Genomic DNA, 21,030 nt, shown 5'->3' on the forward strand with positions numbered 1-21,030 from the left:
GACCTAATACATTCAAATTGACTGACTTTTGCCTCTTTCTTGGGAATCCCTTTTGGTGATCTTTTATAAGATCTATTTTTCTGGTTGCTGGTTTCAGCGTATTTTTGGAAGACCTAGTAGGTTTTTCCTCCTTTGTAATTATAGATCAACTGGTTCTTCTCTGCTGGCTTTTGTGTATGATATGATTGAATTGGATAGTTCTTCTTATTTTACCATATTCTGATTGTACAGAATATGGAGTCTCCTTCCCCTTTTCCCAGGGTATTATCCACTGTTCTTTTCTCTCAACATTCATACTTTTAGAATTGCTTTCTCTTGTAGCCCAACACTTTAAGTACATCAGCTTCTGGCTTGACTTTGCCTCGAGATTTCTACTGAGAAGAGGTGTTTACGCAATATGATTCCCTGGTGGCCTCCCACTATTACCGTCCTCCTCGTTACCTTCAACTGTGAAGGACAACCTCTTCAGGAGCCGGGTGCCTCGTGGACCTTCTCTCTGTTCCTGTGCTGCTGCCGGCTTGGCTTGGCTGGCGGTTTCTTTATCTGCATTTTCACTCTTTCTTGCTATGTCTCGATGTCCCGATGAGTGACCGGACACCCTTCTGTGGTATGCCTACAGTGGTTTCTGGAGTGGTTTGTGGACCGTCTGTCCACAACGGATCCTTCATGGTCTTGTCGCCACTTTCCTCCGGGCTCCTGCCCTTTCGGTTTCTCGGCTTGCGGATTCGCTGGAACACTGGTGTCCCGCTCTCCAGTATTGTGCAAGTTTGAACATTTACAGGTCTCCTGGCTTACTCCACCCTCTCCAGGTTCTTTTTCTATACGATAATGACGTCTATTAACTGTTGATTCAGTCTTGGTGTTTCACATTCTCTTGTTTTGTAGAGAATCCTATCTCGGCCATGGTGTGTACAGCTTTAGGGCGTTCCTCACATTAACTGGAGTACTTGTCCCCAAAGGGGGAGTCTCTCCCGGTGAGGTCTCACTTTTACCTCGGCCCCTATGAAGGGTGTTGCGGAGTGGGCTCACCTACCTAGCTTCACAGGGGGGTTGGGGGAGTGCCTACCCACTGGGGAGAAGGGACACATTCCCTCAATTCGTTGAATACCCTAGTGACTTCCATAAAGGTACATTTGCCCACTAATGTGGTGAAATTGGCTGACACCCTTATGGAGCAAAATCTAAATCACAGCTTCCATATGTTAGCCATAGATTTTATGCAGTACCCTGTGGGTGCACTACAACAACCCTGACCTACAAGTAATAGGCACCCAACCGTTGGTATAAGCTTGTACTACACCGGTTGGTAGCGTGTTGAGCAGCCGGGCTTATCTCAAGAGAGTTCAATGTGAGCTGTAGTTGAGTTACATAGAGATTCACAGTGACAAGTATTCAGATAAACACTTACATTAATAATAGTGTATTCAAGAAACCTTGTATTTATCAGTCAGTTAGCATAAACCTTCTTCAGAAGGGAGCAATATAAAAGCAACACACAACTACACTTCAAAACGGTACGCTCTTAGTTTCTAAATCAATAAAGAGTCTTTAGGGTTGGCCCACAGACGCAACCTACACCCTCAGGTGACTTCAGTCGCTAGGGTGCTGGGGACATTAATATCTTACTGTTTGCATTTAGAATACTTTTAGAATTTGGGAAAAGGAGAAGGTTATTAGAAGAAACGAGAGACCACAAATATTCTTAAGCTGGCAAATACTTTTGGATCCCCTAGGAAGAGTCATTCAGTGAAACGGGCGAAGCCAAAGTCAATGGGCAAAAGTCTTATATAGGATGAAGCACTTCTGGTAGGAAAGTAGAAAAGTCTTTGCACAATGTTTTAGAAGTCTTGGAAGAAAAGAAGAATCAAATGTAGGGCCACAAGCTGTTTAGAATTGTGAGTAGTAGAAGATGCAAGCAACTCTACAATGAGAAGCAAGTTCCCTCAGACATTGCAGTACTTTGTATTAAAGAAAAAGTGCTGCAGATGACGCCTGTTCCGGTGCAGCTCTGCAGATCTCACTGTTCCTGGGCCTCAGTCGTGGGGACAAGAGGGATGACTTCTGGGGACTCCTGCTCTGCAATGGGACGGTCACCGCTTGCAACCGGCAATCTTTCAAACAAGTGGCACTTCGGTGTTTCAGCTCCTCGGCACTACCGCAAATAGCAACACTGCGGTTCCTGGCTGTCGAGATGGACTTTCCTTGATTCTGTTTAGGCAGGCTCAGGCTCGGTCAGTCACGCTTCCCGGGAGTCTGGAGGATCTTCCTGGAGCTCTTGGCCAACTTAAAAGCAACACACAAAATCTGGCGTTTCATTTTCCAGCAGCAACTATGTGGAAATGCAACCAGCTCCAAGAGAATGTCCAGGTGGCTTACTTTGGAATTGATTGGTCCCACCAACTCAAGGGGCGAAGTCGTCCTTGCAGGGGCTTCTTTTATGAGGGCTTCACCGGGCAAACCAATGGGCCAGGAGTTGCAGCAGGCGTCCTCTTCAAGTTCTTCTTCGGTTCCTTCGTCCAGTGGTCGACTCTGCCTTCCAATCCAAAAGCCTTGCCTTTTATTCAGTTCTCTCCCGTTCATTCCAGCCAAGCTGTCAGTCACCCGGCAGGGTGGCTGTCCTTGCCGGACAGTCAGCCGGCCAATCTTCAGAGTGCATTCGGGTCTCCTAGGAGACTAAGCACAGGGAGTTTCGGGCACCTCCCCTCACTTCCTGCCCACCCCAGTCACCCTGGAGCCAGAGGCGGGCTTCACTCGTGAATCCCGCCAAATGCAAAGCGAAAAACGGGACCAAACCTGGTTTGGCATGCAGAGTAAATCTCGAGAAGGACCTTTCCACAAAGAAATGGTGAAAAAAGAAGACCGGGGCCATTTTGACAAAAATGGCACCCATGGGTGCTTTACTGCAGCTGCGAACGCAGCCCGCGGTACATGCACACCACGGTAGTTAAAAGTGAACCACAGCCACAAGCCATTCAGTGAGAAAGGGGTAACATAAAAATGTTGCATGAGAAGCTAGACAAAGGGGATACTAGATAACCCCACCAGCACCCTTTTGTAAGATAATGTGTGCTGGGTCTAGAAAGTTACAAATGTAAGTAAAGTCAGTTTCACTTTACTGCTCTTGGAAACAGTAGTTTAGCCAAGAGAAGGTATTTAAACCTTTGGGAAATCTAAAAGACTTACCTGTGCCACGGCACTAAAGGTGCAGTGTGACACAATGTAAAAGATGATGCCTACGGAGTTTGTCAGACTCCCCAACCCAAGGAAACAGAGTTCAAAATCACATTAAAATACATGAGCGAATGGGGGAAAAAGAAGGGTCTCATTTTCACCTGGTCCTCAAAATTCAGCAAAGTTGCTGGGGGTCTCTAAGGTGGAGGGAATTAGCACATTTCTGAGAATTCTCTCTAGCATCATAGGCCGACTCTTTCACTGCTGTAGGTTTAGATGACCAACTGAGGGCCTAAATGGGTTGCCAGAAGTCATGTGTGCTAACCTAGGATAGCATGGGGGAGGGGTGGGTTGCAGTTAGAGGGGGGGACTTCAGTAAATACAAGCAACCCAAACCACAATAATGCTTTGATAACAAGATAAAAATAATGTCCATCCAAAAAATAAGGTACTATAGACTAACACAGAACAAACGAGTCCAACGCTATAATCTACCCATGTAAAGGGGAACACGGACTCACAATAAAGGCTTTGGAATAAAGAGGGCATTCTGGGTTGAGGGGAAGATCGGGATGTGCAGGCAGCAATTTCAGAGGCAAATGGCAATGTTCTTGGTGGCGTCTTTTAAAAAGTTAGTGAGTTGGGTCTTAAAAGACACCCGAGCCCTTTTGGCGTGCCAGGCGGACAGGGGAACTTCACATACATTGTAATGCTTGTCTTTTGGGATCAACAGTGTCTAGTCATGTCAGGCTTCTAGACGCTTTGCTGAAGTGCATGATGCATCGCATTGGACTGGCCAATGGCAAGTCTGCTTTGAGATGATACTGGTTGAGGGCTCCCGATGGGTTTAATACATATTAAAAGCAGACATATAGATATGACTGTCATTGTCATTAGCAATACAAAAAAGGTGCTCAATAAGTGAGGTTAGTAGCATAAGGGTGTATGTGCTGTATGGAAAATACCTGTGCCAACATTACCTACGTCAAAGGGAGAGTTAGCATTGACTCATTTCCTTCTGTCTGTGAGCCCAAATACTGGCTACACATACTCTGTACATTGCTATGCTGCTCTCTAGCTAGAGCACTTCCAAAACGGGCAGATTTGTAGAGATCACTTCCAGGGTTCTCTCACTCCCAGTGGCTAGATCTTTGGTACCAGTGGTCTCTGCTGTGGTAAGTCTTGTCCAACCAGCAGTCACAGTTGATATTTCCTTGGGGGTGGTTAGGGAGGAGAGCTTGCCACTTCTGTAGACCTCTCCATCATCACCTCTTTGGCAGAGAACATTGAAGCAGTCTGTACTCCCAATAGAGTTCCAGGGGAATCCTTCAAGTCCAGAGATGAATCGACCATGGGAAGACACGGAAAGTAACACGATCATTCAAATCAGCGTGCATCAAACCACTCCAAGGACACGGCAGGCGGCGTGGAAGACCTCTCGAACTACAGGCCTATTTCAAACATTCCCTACACAGCAAAAGTGTTAGAAACCTACGTCTATGGACTAAGACCGGAGCATGTAGAAAAATACCCACTGCTGGACCACGCAAAAGTCGGTTTTAGACCTACGAGGCGGGCAGAGGTGGCACTCCAGTCTATCTCGAATGACCTCTTGGTACCAGTTTTGTCCCGAGGTTTCCACATCTGGAACTAACTGCACTGAGTCTCAGCTCGAGGGCCCCTCTCCGGTTGGCTAAATGGACCAGGGTAAATCCCAAGGTTCCCCTTCTTGGGGCTAACTCCAACAGGATTGAGGGACCCTCCTTGAAGGTCCTGGCTGTAGGGGGCTACTCTCAGCTTTCCCACGAGGCACGTGGTGGCACCAGTCCTGCTGAGGGGGCAAAGAAGGTGGTCACGCACCATAAGCTTTCCAGCAGTCCCTAAGGTGTCTGGTTAAACCCCCTAAATCTGTGAATATTGGCTCTGCCGAGGTTCCTTGCTCCAAGGCTAAAATGGCACATAAGACCCCTGACTGCGCTCTCACTCCTGCGACGCAGTCTTCCTCAGGCGTTAACAAAATGACGGCCCAACCTCTGCAACCCACAGTGGCCATTTCGACTACATCTTACACCAACGCTCACTATGGCTGGTGCTGAGGGGCTTCCTTTTTGGGGAAGAGTAGCCTTTTCCACGATTTGTGGAGAGTAAGAACCTGTTCTGCCCTCCAATGGATTGGTGTGCTCGGCCACCGCTGCCGCACACTGTCTCGCTCCCTACTGCGTCTGCACCTTTGATCTATGTGGATCCAATTGGTGGGGGTCCATCCTGGCACGCATCCTCCTTACGGTCATGGGAGTATGTCCCTTCCGAGCATCCTCCCCACTCCAGCGTCTAGACCTTCGTCCGAGGATGCATTTTTGGGAAATGACGCATATGCATTCGGATCCCATGAAGGCGTAATTTGTGGATTTGTTTAAGGAAATGCATCCTAGGCAGCCTGTCCCAGGAATTCCCACGCAGGCTCCGGTGATGCCACCTCCCCCACCTCTTCCTGTGGGACCTCCTCTACCTCCGCTTTCCCCGGTAGAAAAGGCATCAGGTGCTCTGCCAAACAGCACTTTAGGGCCTGAGGCGCCACGTGCAGCGGATCAGTCTTCTGCTCCTGCTTCACTGGATGGGGACCAGGCGGACCAAGACAGCTGTGAACTGCCCCGCACTATCGAAGCCTTTATCGACTGTGTGTTGGATATGATGGTGCTGCTAGACATCCTAGTGCCCGAGGCCCCAGCTCCACAAGAGGTCGTGCTTTCTGGAGCCTTCACTCTGTCCACCCAGGAGCGCACCAGCCTGTTCCTCCAGAAGGACATCTTGGCTGAGCCCCATAAGGTCTGGGAAAATCCTAATTCCGGGCAGCATCTCAATAAGAAGATTGATGCTCGCTATAAGCCTCATGCTTCTGAGGACATATCTTTGCCCGCTCCCCTCGTTGACGGTGGTGGCCGGTCTCTTGTCTTCTACTGCAGTGTCCCAGATCCTTTCCAAGGAGGACAAGCTTCTTGACGCCATTGGTAAAAAGAGTATTTTCCAATTCGAATCTTCAGCTGCTTCAGGCTAACACTGAGCTAATCCTAGCGGCTACCAATGTCAAACTGTGGAAGGGGCTAGCCGAGTTCCAGGAATGTATTCTTGATGATGGGCTTTGAGGACTTCAAATGCGGCTTGTTGGATGCCAGAGTTCTGGCGCTGGATCTACTTGCGGCTGCAGCGCATCACGTAGACACTACCGCTTGAGGCCTTATGGTCTGGGTAGACCTCTCCCGCAAGCGTGGCTGCATGTTACGAAGTTCTCAAAGGAAGTTCAGGACAAGGTGCTTGACCTCCCCTTCGAGGGTAAAGAACTGCTATACTCAGCCACGGATGAAGAACTAACGAAAAGCAAGGCAAGCACTCAAACTGCCAAGTCATTGTCGGTCCTGGCAAAGGCACGTTACACTCTATGGTCGGGGTCCAAACAAGGTCCATCTCTGGGTTCAGAGGCTTTCAGGACTGCCGTGCTTGATGCTCCAGCTGGCAGGCCCGCCGCAAACCGCAGTGGCAAGGTGGCTGTTTTTTTTTCTCTCGGCCAACAGCCTCCTCGCCTGGAACGGGTGGTCTCCCCGCCGATAAAACATCTAAATGATATTTCGATCGGTCGCGCGAGACTCTGGTGGGAGGACGACTTTCGTCTCATCTGGAGGCATGGCAGACCATCCCCGAAGACGATGGCTTTTGTCAGTCATTCAGACGGGCTTCCGCTTGTCCCTCCCCTCTGCACCCCCCTCAATCCTCCCTTCCAGCCGACTGGGTCGCCTTCCCTCGGAGCCGAGGTACAGAAGCTTCTAAACCTCAGAGCAGTGGAATCCGTTCCCCACGGGGAGCAAGGGGAGAGCTACTACTCCCGTCTGTTTACAGTGCCCAAACCCAACCAGGCCTGCCTGCACACTATCCTCGACCTTTCGAAGTTCAATCTTTTTCTCCCCCAAGCCAAATTCAAGATGATTACGCCCTGCCAGATAAAGTCCTCTCTGGAAGGGCGATTGGCTGAGCGTGGTATACGTTCAGGATGCATACATGCACATTCTGGTTTGGATCCTGCATCGAAAATATCTGCGGTTCACACTTCCAGTATCGTGTGCTCCCGTTTGGTGTCAGCTTGGACCTGCGTGACTTACTAAGATGTCGGTCATTCCAGCATTCCTCCGACTACAGGGGGTCCATGTATATCCAGGATGATTGGCTCTTGCGCAGACTGCTAAAACCAATCTCCAGTCACTCCTGCAGCTCCTGTTCCATCTTGGACTGTCGGTGAACTGCCGGAAATCATCCATGACTGTCTCTCGAACTGATTTTTCTGGGTTTCCGTTGGGATACTGTCAGTACCAGCGTTTTCCTGACTGAGGACAGGATTGCAGACCTATCGACCACGTGCCATTCTTCCTGCAGTCCTCTCACATGATGGCTTGGTGGTTCCAGAGACTATTGGGCCTCATGGCTTCTTGCGTGTAAGCACCACCTCTTGCACGCCTGAAGATGAGACGCTCTTAGCTAGCTCTTCGGGGAGCTGTTCCTAGTCTACAGAATCAGATTCTAAGATGATTCCCATCCTGCATGACGGCAGATCTTCAATGGTAGTCATCTGCCAGCAACCTTTCAGTGGGGACCTCCTTCCAGGAGCCCTGCCCACAAGTAACTGTTACTACAGACGCCTCCCTTCTGGGGTGGGGAGCGACACTGCGTCTCCTGGAGGTGTACGATTTGTGGGCACCCCAAGACAGGCGGTTCCATATGAATGCCAATTTTTCTGGTGCTCAAGGCTTTTCAACCAACTATCATCAACAGTGTGGTCCGTATTCGCACAGACAATTCTCTAGCGATGTTTTACATCAACAAACCGGGGGGGGCACCAAGTCTCCTCTGCTTGTGGATCTTGCTATACAAATTTGGATTTGGGCCATCCAACACAATGTCTGGCTCCCTTTACACATCCCGGGCCACATCCGTGTGGCTCCAGACTCCCTTAGCCGCCACTCTGCAGCGAGTTACGAGTGGGAGATGAACAACGATGTTCTCACCAACATTTTGTAGCAAGGGGTGGACTTCTTTACGACATCATCAAACAGGAAACGTCCTCTTTATGAGTCCAGGGACGGCTCAGAGTGTCTTCCTTGGCGGATGCCCTCGAGATCCTGTGTGTCAACATGAAAGCTTATGCCTTCCCTCCATTAGCACTGATTCATCGGTCACTCTGCAAACTCGGGAGGGTGGCTCCTTGGTGGCCAGCCAGGTTCTGGTTTTTGGAAATGCTGTACCTGTCGGTTCTCCCCCCACAGTCCCCCGATACGTTTGCTGCAGATTTCTGACCTTCTTCACCAGAGCAATCACCAGCTGTGGCACCCCTCCCCACAATTGTTCAGCTTGGCGGCCTGGTGACAGAGTTCTGATCTTTAGCACAGTTCAATCTGTCTGATGACAACATGCGCAGCCAGGAAACCTTCCACAAGGGATCAATACAGGAGCAAGGGGCTCAGTTTTTGCCATTTGTGTTTGGCCAAAGAGCTCGATCCCAGGCATGCTTCTATCGACACTGTTCTGTCCTTTTGTATCTGACCTGGCAGCCTCTGGCATACATGTCCTGTCATGCAGGACTTATTTGTCCGCCATTGCGGCCTACCTGTCACAGCTGTTGTTTTTCATTGGCTAATCCAGTCCTCAAGAAATGTTATAACCCCTTTGAACCTATGGCTACTACTGAACTTAAGTACCTATTCTGGAAGGTGGCTTTTTTGATTGCGGTAACATCTGCAAGACGCTTGGTGAGCTTCAGGCTCTCTGTGGAACATCCGTTCCTACCTTTCCGTAATGATACAGTGGTGCCTCACACCCACCCTTTGTTCCTTCCGAAAGTGGTTTCGGAATTCCATTTAAACCAGTCTATATCTCTGCCGGTCTTCTTCCGGAATCCGGTCTCTGATGCTGAAAGGGCTCTGCACAACTCAGATGTCAGACGGGCTCTGAAGTTCTACCTCGATAGAATTAACAAACTCGGACGCTCTTAACTTTTCGTCACATTTGGTGATCCAAATGGGAAAACCTGCCTCAAAGGCATCATCTCCCGCTGGGTTGCTTCATGTGTTTACGAGGCCTACAAGGTTCAATGCCTTAAAACACCTAAAGGCATTAATGCACATCTCATTGATGCACAAACTCATTGGCCGAACCACCTACTCCCAACTAAATGCCTTTATCGAAGCCAACAATCTCCTACACCCCGCACAATCGGGTTTCAGAGCCCGTCATGTAACCGAAGCCACACTAACCTCAATCTGGGATGACCTTAAAATGACGGCAGACTCCGCGGGATGCGCTGCACTAATCCTTCTTGACCTATCTGCCGCCTTTGACACAATCAATCACTCACTCCTCCTAGACCGCCTCCACTCCCTAGGAATTCGTGGAACCGCTCTTAAATGGATAGCTCCATTCCTCAAAGATAGGTACCAAATGATGATACTCTCCACCTATACCTCTCAAGCCCGACCAGTCGACACGGGAGTCTCACAAGGAGCATGCCTATCTGCCCCCCTGTTCAATCTCTACCTGATCACCCTCCCTCCAATAATTCGTTCACACAACATCCTGTGTTACAACTATGACGACGACCATCAACTAATTCTAAAACTAATGAACTCAAATCCCAACTCCCGACCTGGCCTCCTGCCTCCTCGACATAGAACTCTGGATGACCCAAAGCCACCTCTTGCTAAACCCCTCTGAAACGGAAATCATGGTATGTGGCAACTCCGAGCTTCTTCCGCATCCACTACCCTGGCCATCCGCCATGGGCAGCTCACCTACCCCCTGCAACTCCGTGAAAAATCTTGGATTCACCCTTGACTATGACCTAACACTCTTGCGCCAAGTTAACAACATCTCAAAATCCTGCCACTACCACCTTAAAACCCTTAGGCGTATCTTTCCATATCTCTCATTTCCTAACAGACTCTCCGCAGTCCAATCAATCGTTATATCACGACTGGACTATGCAAACCATACCTTGGAATCCACGCGTACCAACTGAATAAACTTAAAAGGGCACAAAACGCAGCAGCCAAAATGCTACTTGCGCTCGGCCCAAGAGACCACATCTCCCCAGCCCTTAAAACGCTGCACTGGCTTCCAGTAGCCCGAAGGGTGACTTTCAAAACCATATGCATCGCCCATCGAGCACTGCATAAAACAGGACCTCAATATCTTCAGGACAAACTAAAACCCTACCACCCCCCCTCGCACCCTAAGATCAAGCTCAGCTGGCCTCCTAGTCATACCTAAGACAAACTGAGTCAGATTAGGCGGATCATCATTCTCAGCCTTGGTCCCCACTCTGTGGAACTCACTCCCAACCCACATCCGCCAAACTGAGGATTTAACTTCTTTCCGCAAACTGCTGGAAACCTGGTTCTTCCCCTAAAACCAACCGGTACCAAACTAACCCAAACAGACAAACAGCATCTCAACGATACCAACACAACAAACTACCTGGTGCGAGAAATTGACAGCCAACAACCGCAAATATACACTAGAAAGATAAATGAAATTAAACGAGTAAAGTAGATCAAAATAGTGAAGTGGATAATAAGAATAAATCATAGGGAAACAGTAAGGAGATGTAAACTGCTGAAAGGCACATAATGCATGAGGAGGGAACGAAGTGGATGAAATAGTTAGAATGGATGAAGCGTGTTGAACAGATGAATGCACTGAGTGAATAAATGCATGAGTGGAAGAACAGATGACTATATAGATTGAATGAGTGTGTAAATCGAATGACATTGGATAAATGTAAAGTGGTTGAGTGTGTAGAGTGGTTGAGTGTAAACAGATGAATGCACTGAGTGGAAGAATGCATGAGTGGAAGAACAGATGACTACATAGATCGAATGAGTGTAAATCGAATGAGTATGTAGATCGGATGAGGGTATAGAATGGATGAACATGTTATGCGGATGAGCTTATAGAGTGGTTGAGTGTAGAGCGGACGAGCGTGTATGGCGGATGAGTGCATAAATACAGAGAAGCGAATAGAGCGGATGAGTGTGTAGAGCGGATGAGTATGGAAGTGCGGATGCGTGTATAGAGCGGATGAGTGTAGAGAGCAAACAAATTTATAGAACAGGATTACTGCGTATTAGCGAATGACTCTAAGGGCCTGATGACTGCATATTAATGTTGAGTGCGGGGAGCGGGTGAATGCGGGGAACTGGTGACTGCGTAAGGTGGGTGAATGCGAAATGCAGGGGCAGACGTGTAGTGCATGAGTGCGTCGAGCAGACCAAAGTGTGTAGCAGACGGGGACGCATGGAATAAATAAAAGTCCATAGAACGGACAGGAGCGCATAGAACTGCGCGAAGTAAATAGTATGGTCTGGAATGCAGGGAACGTTTGAAAGAGCATGTAACCCATCATATCACACCCCACGCTTACTCTTCTTTACACCACCACTCAACTAGAACACAGAGGTACTATGACACCATTCGGCATAACTGTTCTCATACCAACGTCTCCCCTCACTCCCCATCATTCCAAGTAAACACTGCTGGTTACACACCCCCTAGCCAGGCGTTCTCCTCAGGCACTAACGCAGCCACAGTCGGTCCGGATAAATTCTGCCAGAACGAACACATACCCCTGATCTCAACCACCACACCTACCGCTAAGAAGCAGCTATTACACAAATACCACACCAGCTGCACACATAACCTGTGCGCACACGCGCCGTTAAATCTCTCTACTCTCTCTACTGACCAGAACTTTGGTTCCCAAGGGTATTCAACCTACCAGTGCCTTCAGACCATACCAATGGTATATAAGGCGCTATATAAGTGCAAAATAACATAACATAAAACCTGGTCCGGGGCGCATAGCGGCTGCTGTTGCCTTCCAAAAGTATGTCTTTTGGGAGTCCATTGCCAAGGCAGCTACGTGGGCCTGCCCGTCGGCTTTTTTTAGGGCGGGGGGGGGGGGGTCGTCGTTCTCACCTTGCAGCAAAATCTTGGAACACCCTCCCCAAAAAAATACAAAGAATCGCCTAAAATTCAGAAAATTACCTAAAACATTCCTCTTCACCTCAGAACCTGAAGGAAACGATTAGGAAAAAGTCACCACTGGAAATAGAACACGCCTCAACAAGCGGACATGCACGGAAGATGCCAGGGAGGGAGGGAGCCCAGGATATACCCACTCCCATGCAAAACCACCACGTTGGGAATTGCCTAAGGGACAGGCACCTTAGCTGTAGATGAGGGAGCATTAACCAACATCTACCTTTTTCTGCTACGCCCTACTAACCCATCCTACACCCTTACCGTTCAGATCAGCGAGGGGATCACTCTGGTGTTGGTAGTGCATTGTATACATGTCCTTTAACATCAACATATAAGCAAACCACTGTGGATTGGATCCCTTCTAACCTTCTATAGGAGTCCAATTCTGCCGGCGGTTTCAGAATATCTTGCCTGGTGATGTCCTACCCAGAGTGCTGTGTCTGCAGGAAATGAGAGGGGGGTATACCATTTTAGTGCCATGGGAACATCCAAGATGGTGGGATCCCCTCTGGTCTATTGCTCTACCCTGGGCTACTAATTCTGGCCCTTCCTTTGCCTTCAGAAAAAGGTTTCCAGTAATTGGTACCCTGGTGGAATTGGCCATTGTACTGACAGGGCTGCCATTGAAACATTGGTACCCAGCTAACTCCAGGGAGAGTTGCTGTGCTCTGAAGAAGGTGACAAGCCTTCCCCGGGGGATCAAAGAATGTTTCCTTGTAGGTAGGGGTGCAAAGGGTTTGTTAGGGTGAACATAGTCCAAACAACTGAATACATACCAGGCCCTAGCAAGACAAGCTAGCAAAGTCAAATGTGTGCGTTGTGCATTTTTAACATGGAGCATTATGCAAGCAGGACTCATGGTAGCCTCATAAAATGGGGCACCAGAACCCCCAAAAATCCTAGTCTCGCCTTACCAAAGGCCACCAAATGTTTGAACGGTGTATGTCTTGTAATCACAAGACACCTCCACCTTAACTTCAGCAGTGTCTCTAAAGAGCCAAAGCCATTCACAAGATTGCGACCTGGAATTGCGTTTTGAGTATCTGATGGAAGCTGCTGCTGCCGAGGATTCTTTGGTGCGGACTCCTGTTCTACTAAATGCAAGGCTCTTCCTCTCTCCGAATAGATGGGTTCTGTTAGTCTGATCCTCCCATTGCTGTGCAGCTTTGTGTCCTCCCCTTAAAATTCCAGGACTATTGGTACAAAGCATATTTTTCATGTTATGATGTTGGAAGACTTTTCGTTACCTCATCTGTGGGAACCTCCATTAGTCTATCCTGTTTCTTGTGTTAGGTCCTCAAACCTGGTTGGCATAGTGAGGCTGGCCCTTCAATTTTAAGGGGAGTCCCCTTGTAGACCATGAACCCTGAACCGTGCGGCCAGCAAAAACAAATGCTGATGTATCTTACCTTTTGCAACTCCAGGATTCTGACACTGTCCAGCAGCCTTGACCACATTTTAGGAGTCTTGGAACTCTGGCTGCTGTTTCTGTCCCTTTGTGTCTGTTGGGGATTTGTGGTCAGTCCAAGGCCCACTGCCTGCGACATTCACACATCTTGAATTTGGCTCCACACTGCATTTTTCCTTTCAAGGGAACCCTGCTGTCGAATCTTGGAGTGTATCTACTCTGGTGTGATCCCTCATCATTGCCAGCTGTAAGGTTGCCTCTTCTGCAGCTGCCCTGTAAACCTGGTACTATTGAACTTCATTTCCCTGTAAGCAGGATTTACTTACAGACTTTGTCCTTTTTTAAAGTCTATGAACATAGTTTCTGAACTTATTTTGAGTGTGAAACAAGCACCTTAATGCAACGGCCACACCAAACGTGATCTGATATACAATGTAGCTGTCTCTACATTTCAGTTGTCCCACATTAGATGTGAGTAGTCCACCCATTCTGGTTTCTTGTTGCAATGCTAGTGGTAGTATATAACAGCCCTTTTAATACGTTTCAGTACAAAGTAGATTGTTGACGTTATGTTGTTGCCTGTAGGGAAGGGATATATTGTGTTTAGCGTTGTGCTGTTTTATCCTGTGTGAGGGTGTAGCAGTATGTCGGACACACTGGTGGCATGTTGATTGGCAAAGAGTTTTATTAACAGAAATGGGGGGAGTTGCAGGAAATCCGAACTAACGGTACCTCTAAGAGGGGATTCCATGACTCAACAAAACTCATTAATTAAACTGTCTGTGTCAAAATGTCCAAAGTATATGTTCTCTAGTATGATGCCTCAGGGTGTATGACACAAAAGCAAAGGGCTACATTCCTAGATGTATAATAAGACACAAGAAATATTAGTTAAAAGTTTACTGGCGCTTGTAAGTCAACAAATGTATTTATGTTATAATAGAAGAATTAAATACAGGTGATCATAATGTTGTAGTAGAGCCTAAAAGTAAGAATAAATTGTTTGAGGAAATGCCATGTGGACAGGACAAATGCAAAGGAAAATTCTAAGTTGATGCTTTAGAAATATTGATGCTCACTGAAGAAGTCCAAATCCTAACCTATCCCTCACAAGCGAAACTCAACGTAAGGTAAAAAGGGAAATGTCTCTTGGCTGTCTGCTGTGATGAATCCTACAGATCCCTCACTGAACCCCTACCTAAAGTCTCCTCGCAGGTGGCCAGGAAAAGGCAGGCGCTTCCTGATCCTGACCTTGGGGGTGGTGTTCTGTAGTTGGATCTACTGGGAGGGGAAGAGGCTCATGCAGGCAAGATGAATCTGTGGGGTGAGACACGTTATCTGCCTTCCTCTAGGGAAGACCTACCACAAATGCCACATTATATAATCGCTTGTCACTATAACCTAGCTGTTCCACGTGTTGAACGGTATGCCCCCGGTATGCAGTGATGTAATGGAAAAGAAAACCACGAATGAAAACATAACGAACATATCGAAGAGTAAATAGAACAGGGATGGGTGTAAAGGGTTAAAAGGTGTGTGGGGGGGTCTGGGCTGGGGTAAGAAGCTTGGGGGAAATGGGGGTTTGGGGTGGGAGCTCCTCCTGTCCCCACCGCCCCCAAAGGTAAAAGAAATTTGTTATTTTTCTTTCTTTTGTTATTATTTCATTCGTTAGGCTTTTGTTTGTTAAAATCACATGTAACCATGTTGAACAGAAAATCAGTCCCATCTACTGTGCTATAAAAGGAATAAAAACACTTCTTAAACCCATGGTGCTTGAAACTTCCCTAACTCAAAAGGGGTTAATGGAAGGGTATTTGTGAATAATAACCACCAGAAAATGGCTTAAAGTTTGATACCAACTAAACCTTGTGAGGTTGTTGTCGTTTTAAGTTGGAAGTTGCCACTGAAGCACACTTTATCCTTTCTTTTGTGAAGTATTGAACGAGCAGGCGAGTAAAACCGTATGGCAAGTTGCGGGTGTAGAAGGCCTGGCATGAGTGTAAACCAGGTAGTAGTGGGTGAAGTGCTGAACTGTGGTTGCTGTTTACTTGAAGGCGAATGTGAAACCCCTTCTTAGTCCAGGGGGAATAGGAACTTATTATTTATTTTGGTACATTTTTGAGACAACAGAACTTTTTATCAAGTTCAATTCCTCAAGAACTGTGTTGGAACTTTGTGCAGGCCTCGAAATTAAGATTGGATAAGCAGGATCTAAAAGCAGATCCTAGGTATCCAGGATTAGCCATTGACGAGGAGCTAATACATAGCGTTGCTCAAATGTAACTTCCATATAAGGTGCACACATTTAATTTTGGCCATTATTTATGACACCTTATGCTTTAAATGATGCATAGATGTGTCCTAATGTTTATTTTGTTTAGATTGTCCGAAATGCACATAGTTGGATTCACAAAGATGTGTGTGTTCGGCATCTGTTGGCTTGGGGAGTCAAAAGTAGTTCCTGGTAGCTGTTGGTATCAAGCTAACCAGGCTCTTCTAGGCTACAAAGTGGTTACACCAATAGTTCATTTTTCCAATAAACAGATAGTCCATAGTTTGTTTCTGTTGGTAGTTGTGTGTACTTTACTTCTTTTTGACGTATCCCCTCTGGGGTGATGTTATATGATCAACCCCTGTGAGACTGATTCTTGCAGATAGTGTGCCATTCCATGTATTATCAATTTATTATACTGCCACTGGTTATCGAGGATAGCAGTTCCTGATTGCTGTTGGGTGTCCTTGTAAGTAGGCAAACCTGACCGGTTGCAACACGTTTTGTGGGAAGCTCAACCTCTGAGAATGTACACTGTTGGGTAGGTTAATAGTTTCAGAACTCTAGGGCCGAGATTGTTGCATTGATTGGGAGACTTCTAAAGTGTAATTTTTGGTTGTGACCCTAAAATTGATGCTGGTTTTTTAGCCAATGACAGAATATTGACCTGTTACTTGGTGTTTGTATAAATAGACACTTTCTTGGTTGTATGTGTAATGTAAGACATCTGATGGTTTCTGTTTTGTGAAAAATCATGACTATTTGTACAAAAAAGTATTTGTGGTTTGAGATACTCGATGCATGGCATCTAATTGTTTGCTTTCACACTAATAACAACAACACAGTCCTATCGATTGTAGAGGGTTTGACAAAGAAAAGCCAATATGCCTAATTGCGCTTTCCGAATAGTCTCTTAATGCACTTGTGTTGTGCTAAAAGACACATGCTCCACCGCTTTGGCTTTGGCATGTGTTGGCTACCCCCCAGATGAAGATAAACATTAATTTTATTGGATTTTCTCTGGGTAGGCAGGTGCAAATACAAGTTAGTTAAAATTGTGAAGAGTTTTCTTCAACGACAGTCTCTCTTGAGGTAGGTCACCTCGGATTGAGAAGGGGTCCCTGAATGCTTTTAACAGGGTAGCCTCAAATTGAACGAACTAGAACTGTGCGGTACGTGTTATGCACTAGGTTAGAGTCGTTCTCTTAGCCGACCGGTTTCTGTGGTGCAAATAAGTGGGCCACATTCATCAGGGCTTGTGCAGGGCATCTGCATGTGTGCCTGCTGTTAGTCTCATGGGGCAGCACTGTCTGCGTATCTTAACGTCCTCTCCCTGTAGGGGTGACAGGAGGGGAGGGGGAGAGAGAAAAAGGGAGAGCAGCGGTAAATATCACATGCTGTCAATTCAAGCTATTAGAAGACATTGCACTGGTGTGTCAGGAGGGGGAAAAGAAGGCTTACCCGCTCCGTGTGATCTGGTGGCTTGATCAAGAACGGTGAGACGCCCCGATACCTGGGGGCCAAAGGACAACAATTATTATTGTCTAGTTTGATGTCTGAGTACATCGGATCGGAAAAAAGTCAGTACAAAACGTTACTTATTCTTCTAACCAAATTGAGTAGTTTTCCTGTCTAGTGCGACACGCGCTCGGCGTTGTCGCTACACATTTAGCAAACATATTTCTAACAAGCTTCAGTACATCCCGGATGCCCACGAAGGCGTGACATCAGTGGGAGAGGGAGTGACTAACCCGGGTGGGCCACAAGGGGCTTACCTCTGAGCAGAGTTCAGTCCGTTTCACGAGCCGTGCGCGAGAGGGTTGAGTCTTCGCGGGCCGTGTGACTACACTATTTATGTTGCCATGGGTTGGCGCGTGGTCACGTGATCACGCGTGCCTGACTCTGGGATGGCCGTCCACAGAGGGAGGCTGCGGCCATCACCAGGTCAGGCACCGCGGACCGCGGGTCCCCAGGAACTTAACATCAAATGTTATGAGTGGGAAAAATCCCCGATTTTCATCATGAATCTTGCTGCTGGTGCCTGCATGTACCATCCTAAGCAGCCATTCATACATACAGCACTCATCACGAGCACAATCAGGAGCGCCAGTCCAGAGTACATCAAAGTCAATCAGCCACAATGAAAGTTAAATTAAACAAAACAGTTTGGCACTTTGATTCATAACGTGGCCAGAGTTTGCCAACTAGTTGCTTCATTCAGTCCGTCTATCTGTTTTGAGCCGGAAGATCCAGAGTTGTTCACGTTTGAACAGTAGATTCTGTAGGTTCCCGCCTCTTGTGGGGATAGACACTTTTTCAATTATTGTCCATGTGAAGTCTGCCGAGGTGTGTTTAGCAGCTAGAAAGTGTTCTACCATGGGTGCCGTGATCTTCTTAGTGCGGATACAGGATCTATGTTCTGCAAGGCGTGTTTTTATAGGGCGTGTTGTCATGCCTATGTAGCGTTTGTCACATGGGCATGTGATCATATAAATCACGTTGCTACTGTTGCAGTTAGTCAGTGTTTTCTGGATCCACGGGTAATGCCACCCTATGTTAATGGAGGTGATTCTCTTGGTACTTGAGCAGGCATTACATGTGCCACAGGGAGTGTGGCCCGTCGCTGGATTCTGCCCCCACAGTGTATTCAATCTGTGTTCTTTTTCTCTATATGAATGTACCAGGGCGTCACGTAGATTCTTCCTTCTTTTAAGTGCAAACCTCGGGATATCGATACTGTGCCGGCCCACATTCAAAATTGGCCATAGTTTCACGATCTCTTTTTTGATTTTGTTGGCAATAGGGGAGAAGCTCATTACTGCAGTTATAGTGTTCTCAGCTTCATTGGGCTTGGCATGATGTTCCAAAGTGACTTCTCGTGGGATGTTACTGGCTCGTTTTCGTGCCTGTTTGATAATTCGTTTAGGATATCCCCTGTTACGGAGTTTGGCTGCGAGACTTGCTGATTGTCGGATGTAATCTGTTCGTGTGGAGCAGTTTCTCCGGTACCTAAGGAATTGTCCAAATGGTAGATTCCTTCTGAGACTGGTAGGATGGAAACTTCCATATGTAAGAAGTGAGTTTCTGTCCGTAGGTTTATTGAATACTGTGCTGAAGATGGTTGCATTCCGTATCTCCAAATTGAGATCTAGGAAATGTACAGATTCCGTGCTATGTGTCTCTGAGAATTTGAGAAAAGGATTCTGTCCGTTGAGCCATATCATGAACGTTGCAAGTTCTGGTTCGGTACCTTTAAAGATTAGTAACACATCGTCAATGTATCTGGCCCAAAGGTCCAAATTGGGTCGCCACGGATTGGTTGGATTGTAGATGATTGCCTCTTCAAAGTTTGCTACATAGAGGTTCGCAAGACTCGGGGCAAAGGTGGCTCCCATTGCTGTCCCGGAGATTTGTTCATAGAACGAGTTCTCGTAGATGAAAAAGTTTTTTGTTAGGGCAATTTCTGCCAGTTGCATCACCAGGGAGACTGGGGTCGTCATCGGAGGGTCTCTTTCCCGTAATATTTTGTCAATGACTCTGAGTGTGGCCATTTGTGGAATCTTCGTGTAGAGTGATTCGATGTCAAGTGTTACCAAAATGTTCAGTGTGGGATCAAACGGTCGGTCCTTAATGAGTTCTAACACAGCTGTGGTATCCTTCAGATATGAACGCATCTTAGTGACTTCAGGTTTCAAAAAGTAGTCTACAAATTGTGACAGTGGTTCAAGGATTGAGCCTATCCCAGATACTATGGGTCTGCCGGGTGGTGGATTCCTTCCTTTATGCACTTTGGGGAGGGCATAGAAGGCCGTTTTTTTGGGGTATTTCGGATTGAGGAATTCATATTCTTTATTGCTGATGAGTTCCTCAGCATGTGCTTCTTCGAGAATTGGTACTATCAGCTGTCTGATAGCTTCAGTGGGGTCCATACCAAGTTGTCTGTAGCTCACATGGTCTTGAAGGAGCTCCATCACCATGTGGTGGTATGCCGTGGTGTCCATTATTACCGTGGCGCCCCCTTTGTCGGCTGGTTTTATGGTAATGGCAACATTGTTGGATAAAGATTGGAGTGCCTGTCTATTTTTCTTGGAGAAGTTCTTGAATCCTGGCATGATCTCTCGTTCCAGTTCCTCCAGTTTCTTAAGGAGCGCTTTCTCAAACGTGATGGATTCTGGTGTAATAGCATTGGGTGGAGGGTAGAATGTGGATTTCCCTCTCAGGGTGGTGGCCTTCTTTTCTTCCGAGGGTGTCATTTGCCCAAAATATTGTTTCAATCTGATTTTTCTGATAAGTTGTGCAATTTCAATCCTGGTTTGGAATGGGTCATGTTCGGCTGTGGGTACAAATGAAAGTCCTTTCATTTAAGGGAGCTGCATGGGCTCGTAGGTACTCAGTCATTATTGCCCCGTGCAATTCGGTTCTGATCAGCTGTTTTTTCAGGACCTCCAGCTCGTTCCATTCATTATTTGCCATCCCTGGTGTGGGAAGGGATATTTCATCTCCCAGGATTGAAGGAATTGCCAGTATAGTGTCTACCAGTTCTTCGGCGAAGGCTAGGCATCTCGCTTCAGCCATCGTTGTGCTGCGGTGAGGTGTGGGTCAGGTGTCTCGGTATGTTTGCTAAACAAAAAACAGGCAAAATGGTGTGGGTGCTTGAATCCTTCAAGCTCTAGTCCACAGCCCGTGGCTGTAAGAAGAGATAAACCAAATCAACAGGAGGACTATTTTTAGGGTAATGCAACTGTGTGTTGCCCAATTTCGTTTTCACACTAATAATAACACAGTCCTATCGATTGTAGAGGGTTTGACAAAGAAAAGCCAATATGCCTAATTGCGCTTTCCGAATAGTCTCTTAATGCACTTGTGTTGTGCTAAAAGACACATGCTCCACCGCTTTGGCTTTGGCATGTGTTGGCTACCCCCCAGATGAAGATAAACATTAATTTTATTGGATTTTCTCTGGGTAGGCAGGTGCAAATACAAGTTTGTTGTTATTATTAGTGTGAAAACGAAATTGGGCAACACACAGTTGCATTACCCTAAAAATAGTCCTCCTGTTGATTTGGTTTATCTAATTGTTTGCTGCCATTGTGACCTC

At 47.0% G+C, this 21,030-nt stretch overlaps 1 protein-coding gene across 2 annotated transcripts in view; it reads left to right on the forward strand.

Annotated features, from left to right (window-relative positions):
- TOP2B (DNA topoisomerase II beta) overlaps positions 1-21,030 on the forward strand; it is a 934,132-nt gene that overhangs the window by 132,396 nt on the left and 780,706 nt on the right. The gene's annotated exons all lie outside the window — the stretch shown is intronic.

This window comes from Ambystoma mexicanum, chromosome 2q (assembly GCF_040938575.1).
Source record: "Ambystoma mexicanum isolate Mex_15411 chromosome 2q, UKY_AmexF1_1, whole genome shotgun sequence".
NCBI lineage: Eukaryota > Metazoa > Chordata > Amphibia > Caudata > Ambystomatidae > Ambystoma > Ambystoma mexicanum.